This window comes from Belonocnema kinseyi, chromosome 5 (assembly GCF_010883055.1).
Source record: "Belonocnema kinseyi isolate 2016_QV_RU_SX_M_011 chromosome 5, B_treatae_v1, whole genome shotgun sequence".
Classification (NCBI taxonomy): domain Eukaryota; kingdom Metazoa; phylum Arthropoda; class Insecta; order Hymenoptera; family Cynipidae; genus Belonocnema; species Belonocnema kinseyi.
The window spans coordinates 4,984,946-4,993,344 of record NC_046661.1 but is presented as its reverse complement, the minus strand read 5'-3'; positions in this window follow the sequence as shown (position 1 = coordinate 4,993,344).

Below are 8,399 nucleotides of genomic sequence, written 5' to 3'. Positions count from 1 at the left end.
ATAAAAAGGTCCTGATAAGGCCCAGAAAAGGCTACCGTATTGGTAAAATGTTATAACGACCCATATAAGGGCCGGATATGTACTAGATTAGGGTGCCCTTCTTATAAACATAGTGCCTGGACACGGACCCTTTTTCACGCCCCTGGATGAGGCGCCTACATCTAGTGACTCCGAAACTGAAAATGATGAATCACATTTACCACCAAATTTGCGCGGTAAGTCGACATATTTTTAATTAAATTATTTCATCGCACTGGCCAATTCAAAAATTTCAATCGTTAATGCAATTGCGTTTATAAGAGGAAAATCTACTCGGTTATTATTCCGTCAGTCAACTTTTCAAGGTTATATTTTTTGCTGGAAATGCAATGTTCGAAAGGAAGCGTTTAAATATTACGTAACATTAACCCTCACGCCACAAGGTGAGACAGAGTCTCATTTACCACAAGGTGGGGTGTCTCCACACTCCAGTCTTTTTAAAACACATTACGAATGATTTATGGTATAATATTGTTTTGAAGGTATTTCACAAAATTATACAACTATTCAAAGGACTTTTTCAATCATTTTCTGCTATATTATAACGAGAACATTCCATTTCTTATATTTTTTTCAGTTATACGAAACACAAAGGCTATTTACACAGTCCGTAGCACATAATACATTTCATAAAGGATAATAAACGATTAAGTAACTTCTTGCAGTAACGTTAATAATATATTGACCAAAAAAATGCAGTTTCATAAACATCAGCATAAAAAACAGCATACAAAGGTACTTAAAAGCATGAAAAATATACGTATCACATATTCCAAATAGCACAGTAAAAATTAATATTATCGCTTCTCTAAACATCTGTAGCATGACTTAGTGACCCTCACCCATTTCCACGTGCAGAGGGCAACTGAAGAGGAGGCTATTTCGTGTCTCGTTGCTCGTTCCTCGATTCTAAACATTATGTTACAAGTTAGAATCTGAATTGTAAACAATAGTTTCATAATTCGGTTCTTACAGCAGAATTTGAAATTGTTTGGGTTATATTTTAATACGATAATTTTTAGTTTCCAAGATTTCGAAATGTGTTGAAGAAGAATGGGGAAGGTCTTCGATAAAGTTTTTTTCTAATTTTTCAGGATATCAACAAATTTTGGGTAAACTGAATTTTAAGAGAAATTGAAAAAGATCCCAAAACATTTTAAATTATTTCCTGCCATTTTTGAGAACAGATAAAGAGAATTCCGAAAGTAATTTGACAATTTTGCCATATTTAGGAGTTTTTAAACGATTTAAAAATAAATAGAACTTGTAGAGATTCTCTGGAAATTTTGAAAGGTTTCACGAGAACAGAAAAAATCTTAAGTTCTAAGAAAAATTAAAATTTTTTTTATTTCGAAAAATTAATTCTGAGATAATAAAATAATGTTTTAAAAAAATTCAAGATATTTCTTAAATTTCCAAACAGGAATCAGAAAGATTTTACACCAATTTAAAAAAAAATTTGTATGGTTAAAAATTATCAGGGAAAATTCTAATAATTTTTGAAGGTTTCAAAATTTAGAAGGTCCAAAAAGTATGAAAATTGAATTTTTTTATTACTCTTATGAAAGTTTTAAAACTATTTTTTACTTTGAAAAATTAACTTCAAGCGAAAATTAAAAAAGATTTTTGAACATTTCAAGATTTTATAGTAAAAGGTTTCAGTTTAGTCAGATTTAAAAATAGTAATCAAAATGAAGTAAGCTTAAAGATAAAATTTTTTTGAAGCATCAAAAGAATTTCGAAAGGTTTTAATAGGATAAACCAGTTTCTTTAAAATTCCAGAAACTTTCAACAAATTACTAGTTATTCGAAATTTCTGTATTGTGTTATTTTGTATTCTCTATGGCTCTGGAAATTATTTCCAATTAGTGAATTCCAATTAGTACTTACTTCAAGTATTTCAGTATTTGTATTATCAAGTAAAATACTGAAGAAGCATTCAGTGTTAACTTTTAGAAGAATAAAAGTATCATTGAGGAATTTTTTAAGTTGCTTTTTCAATTGAAGTGTTTAAGCTCAAATCTTCCTGAGTGACATAAATGGCTATTAAGTTTTGCAAAACTTCTCAATGAATATACCATACTAGTTGAATATAATAGAACACATGCACTCCTATTTAAATTTCAAGTATTGAATAAAAAATGAAAAATGTTACTTCTGCGTTGAAACTTTAAATTTATTTAATAATTTGGTATATTTTATTATTGTGCAGAAGAACATGTTGGTGAAGGTAGTACGAATAGAGAAATGGACTTGGCACATGCTACGTGCAGTTCAGGCGACGATGCCAGCACAGCCAGCGGTGAAACAAATTATTTTCCTTCAGATACCATAACTGAGAAAGAAGATTTGACCGACAATGAATTCTTCAACATCGAATTACAACGATGGGCTGGCGATGAAGAATTGTATGCAGAGCGGGGGATCCAAGAACTCAGAAAGTGGGCAGTCGAGCATAAGATATGTCTAAAACATTTCTGAAGACAGTTAATGCTAAGTATAATATAGTGGAAATGGAAGATCAAAACGGTGGGATCGATGAATTTGTCTAGTTTAGTATTGCGAATGAATTAAAAGAATTCATTAATTCGGATCTACACGAAGAAAAATTAATTCAATTGCAAGTAAATGTTGATCCTGTACCATTAACAAAATCGGGTAGCCAACAGTTCACGCCAACTTTGTGTAAAGTACATTTTGATCCTGATACTTTTTCCAGTAGCGATATTTTTTGGTCATGCGAAGCCCGAAAATTCCGGCATATTTCTAGATGAATTCGTTAATGAAGTTAATAAGTTGCAAGCAGATGGTATTATCATTTCTAATGTACGCTTCCATGTTAAACTCAAATGTTTTATCTGTGACACACCAGCACGCGCATTTCTTCAAAATACCTTAGGCCATGGAGGAAAGTATGCTTGTGAAAGATGTACTGTCAAAGGCGAAAGGGTGAGCAATAGAATGGTTTACCCATCTGTGAATGCTGAAGAAAGGACAGACGAATCCTTCAGAACTCAATCGCAGCCTGAACACCATCATCCAGGTCTTTCTGCGCTGTTAGAAATATTGCCAAAGTTAAATTTAATTGCATGTTTTGTTTCAGACTTCATGCATCTAGTTCGTATAGGCATCATGAAAAAATTATTAGAATACTGGCTTAGTGGCAATTTAAACCTCGGACTGAGTCGAATTCCAACGTAAATGTAGATCAACTCATTTCGTGGCTAAATGGAAGGCGAATTCAGGTTTTTTAAAAATTTATTGTGGCCCAATCATATTAAAAAATCTTCTTCGTGTAGATCTGTATGATTACTTTTTACTGCTACATGTAGCTTGTAAAATTTTATGTGCAGCGGAGTTGTGCAAACGTCACACGGCTCTCGCCAAGCAATATTTACGAAGTTTCTTCATAGGCCTTAAAGATTACTATGGTCCAGAATCATAGATTGTTAACGCGCATCACTTGATACATCTTGCTGATGACGTGACTTGTATGGGCTGCAGTTCAAACCATTTTACAGCTTTTCCATGTGAAAGTTACTTAGGAAAACTAAAAAGCTTCCTCCGTATTGCAAATCGCCCTTTAGCTCAGTTATGTAAGCGAATTCATGAGATGATAAGCCGAGTTTATCGCCTCTTTTAGAAATTGTGTCTGTAAGGAAAAATTGAGTAAACCGAATTAGACACAAGGATATTACGATCACCGATTCTCCACCAAATAACATAATTTTGGGGGACAATACAATCGTCAAAATAAACAAGATCTTTGGCGACGTTACAAATTTAATGTTTGAAGGTCAGATTTGGAAGAAAAAAACTCCGTTTTCACTTATCCCAGTAAATCGGACTCTTTCAAAATGTGGCAAATGGAAAATGAAGTCTCTCGTCGAATCATCACTTCTTCTGTGAATAACATAAGTAATAAGTTAGTTAAGTTGCCCTTGTCTTTGAAGGAAAATGCTGCCGAAGAAGTGTACGTCATTCCATTAATCCACTGAATGTAGTGTTTTGTGAAGAAATGCGTGTCACAATTTATCATTTATAATTTTTTGTTTTGTTCAAAAAACGACTGTAATTTAAATATTTCAGGATGCAAAGGTCGTATTCATGGTTCTGTAAAATTCTCAACTTCCTTGTATAAACTATTGTAAAATCAAATGTAAAAGCTTCAACATAATAAAAAGTTGAATTTATTGATAAGAGTTGGGCATACTGCATATTAATAATTGATTTCGTTATGTTTTGAAACATAGAGTGCGTAAATGAGTGTACATTTTCAGAAATTATATGCACTCGAGCTTTCATAGGTTATGTTTTCATGAACTTTTCCATGTTAAGGAGGTGGTTGTAATTACTTTCTTTATACGTTTTTTTTCTACGTTTGAATATTTCCAAAAAATAAAATTGTCCTATTCTTGCTGACTGGGCTCTGATCGGACGAATCTCATGATCGTATGTTCAGACGGTATCTGGCCGGGCGCTGATTGGCAATAATAAAATTGTTGAACTTTGTTTCTAAATTAATTACTTTCTCTGATTTCATTAAAAAATGGATGCGTATACCCGCATGGATGTTCCATGCGTGAAAATATAATGGGTGAATATCTTTTTCACACCACAAATTTTAAGGTTTCATGAGTTCAGACTTTCAAACCATGTATTTTGTGACAAAAATTCCAAGACAATTTTTAAAATTTTTTAAATTCTTTATGAAAAATTGCAAATGTTCAGAAAAAAATTACATTTTATATCAATCTTAAACGTTGTAAAATAGTATAAAACACCTAAAAACCAAACCTTACCCGAAAGTCAAAAAACTTTTATCATTCAGAAATTTTCAACTTTCACGATTAAATTTTTGAGTCCCGTCGATAAAAATTTTTAATTTTCATAAAAAATTACATTTTCTGTCATTGTGAAAAGTTGTAAAATAGTCTAAAACGGGAAAAAACGAAGTATCACGCGAAAAAAATTGTAATCGATTTAAATTATTTATTTAAAAAGTATTTTACTGATATTCCTGTTAAAAGTTCGTATATTTTATATTTACCTAACGCCGCATAATAATAAATAATTAGAAATAGAGTACTTAAAAGTTGGTACTTTAACTTTTCTGAACTATAGCTTATGAGGATGGCTTTTTCAACGAGTTTCAACTTGTCGGTTTAACGCAGTGGTTAGCACTCCCGACTGCTAGGCCTTAGATTTAGGTATAGATATATGTAGGTTCGATACCCCGTAGCGTTAGAAATTTTATTTGTAATATAATTTTTAAAAATTTAATATATGTATTCACTCTAAACAGGACTATTAATATTTAAAGTCAAAATACTCGCAATCATTTAATATTTATTTTTTAAATCTTGTTTGTCTCTCAAAGACCACGTGAAAATAGTTAATATTGCCTGTGTCCTGGGCGTGTGGAATTTATATATTAATATTCTCCAGTTCTACATTAAAAAGAATAAAATTGATCCCTTAACCTAGTGACAGATGCTCTTCATACAATTGAAACACGAATTACACAGCCACACAAAAAGAAGTGTGCGGATCTGGTAACAAGACACACGTATTCCTATGGATTTTGGGGCGCTGAATTCAAATTCGGTATTAAAAAATCACCCATCGCGTTATGGTTGAGCCATAACCCTTAAAAAATGACGAAAAATCATGCACTGAGGCAAATAAATTTCAAAATAATGCCAGTGATGCAAATTTTCACTACAAAAACATGCTGACAACCGTGAAGGATCAACCCTTGCTTGATATCAACTTATTTAACATAACTTTACCCAACATAACCTGATCTCACCTAACCTGAATTAACAGAAATTTATTGAACTACACGTAAAGCTCTGGAAGCATATTTTCCCAGTAGCAAATGTGTGCTACATCGAATGGGTTAACTCGAGCCTAACCTAGAAATAAATGTAACCTAGCCTAACCTAACCTAAAATAACCTGACAAAACACAATTCAACTGATCTTAAACGTAAGCGTAACCCTTTGCATCGTTCCTTCGAAGAAAAAAGGACACGTTATAGCAGGCAGAAAATAGACAGAAATAGGTCTATAAATCAATTTAATTACGATAAAAAGCAAGATACAATGTAAATACGAAAGAAAGTATAAATATATCCCTTAAGTTTAAGAAAAGCAGAGAGAAAAAATTTTTGAATAAAACTCTTATTCATTTGCATGTTTAAGTTACAGTTCTACATTTTAATTGATACAAACATTGTCAGGTTAATTGAAATGGGGTCAATTCTACTTGTAGTTCTAAGCTTCTTCAAATGAGTAATGTGCGTCTAAATTTTTAACCACATGTAGTACAATGAAATGAATTTTATTGTGTTACAACGGGAACACTTAAGTTATGTTCCGTTACGCAAAATTTCGTTAGGTTCTGATGAGTTAGCTTCATTTGTAGGTTAAGAACGAGTTAACCTATTAAATATAGCACACAATTAAGACTGAGAACCGTACGCTTACATAGCTACACGTCTGGTTGAATTTCATTCGGCTAGGTTAGGTTAGGTCAGGTTTTGTTAGGCTAGGATAGGTTAAACCTCTATGTAGGTTAAGCCGAAGCTGAATGAAACGGTACCGCTAACACAAAGGGACAACACAATGAGATTAATTGTGTTACGTGAAGTTAAGTTAGGTTAGGTTAGGTCAGGTTTTTTGAAGTTAGGATAGGTTTGACCTCTTTGCAGGTTAAGCCCAAGCTGATTCAAACGGTACCGCAAACACAACGGGACAACACAATCAGTTTAATTGTGTTTCGTGAGGTTAGGTTAGTTTAGGCTGGGTTAGATTTACTTCTAGGTTAGGCTCGAGTTGACCCATTCGATGTAGCACACATTTGCTACTGGGAAAATATGCTTCCAGAGCTTTATGTGTAGTTCAATTAATTTCTGTTAATTCAGGTTAGGTGAGGTCAGGTTCTGTTGGATAAAGTTATGTTAAATAAGTTGATATCGGGCAAAGGTTGATCCTTCACAGTTGTCGACATGTTTTTGAAGTGAAAATTTGCATCACTGGCATTATTTTGAAATTTATTTGCCTCAGTGCATAATTTTTCGTCAATTTTTGAGGTTATGGCTCAACCATGATGTGATGGGTAATTTTTGATACCGAATTTGAATTCAGCGCCCCAAAATCCATAGGAATACGTGTGTCTTGTTACCAGATCCACACACTTTTTTTGTCTGGCTGTGTTATTTAAATCTAGTAAAGCAGCATTTAATCTTGTCCGGTCCACGGTCGAAATCCCTGGCCAGCTCCCGGCCAGTTCCCGGCCAGCTCGTAGCCATGCTCCATGGTCGGACGCTGGACAGCGCAGCGTGACGATGCTGGTCGGATTCTGACCAGAAACCCCGGCCAGCTTCCGACTTAAAGCCGGGCTCTCCAGCCGTAGACTGGCCAGCCCCCGACTTAAATTTCTACCCGGGTCTCTGTTTCTGTAATTTTTTTCTCTAGTTTCTTGAATCATGACGTCAAGTGCTGATCAAGGCTGTTATAAATCTCAAATTGTTGAATTCATCACTCGTGGTTCAAAAAAGATAAATAAACGGGCTATCGATATCGTTCCATCTGGCTGGGTTTCTCATGATAAGAAAAAGGGTAGAATTGTAGAGAAATTTATGGAGCCACTTTATGATAATGAAGATACAGATCTTCTATACACGCTTGTGGAAAATGAAGAAAAAATTCCAGAGAGTTGGCCTACTTATTCAGTCCAAATCAGAGGTCATGCCCGTAAGTAACATATTTTATCTGCTGGAAATTTTATTACTGCCGTGCTATTTTTGGTTTGTATTTAAATGGAAAATAAACAGAAGAATATATATAAAGTCGCTAAAGGAATACGAAAAGTATACAATAGAATAGAAAAGATTTAAATAATGAATAGTTCATCTTTCGAACAAATATTTGAATTTCTAAGTTTCTAACCCTCAAAGAATTAAATTTAACTAACAAATGAAATAATTACATTTAAAAAAGAGAGGTGAATATTACAAAAAATGTATTTTAAACAAAGTAGTTCAACTTTCAACGAAATAGTTGAATTTTTGACCGAAAAAATATGACTTTCTAACCAAATAGTTGCATTTTTAACCAAAAAATTTCATTTTCAACCAGGGTATGCCACGATATGGTGAAATTTCGTGCCTGCGGCGGTTAGGGGCAAACAGTGGCGCTGCAATCGTCACTTGGTACATTTGAATTGCAAGCACTGCAAAGCATACTATTTTTTATGAATTTCTAACTAATTTCGAAACAAACTGACAATCTACATTCTGTGAACCCTCGACCCAGCACTAAGCTAGTAAGCTACTATAAGTGAGTTTTCCAGTT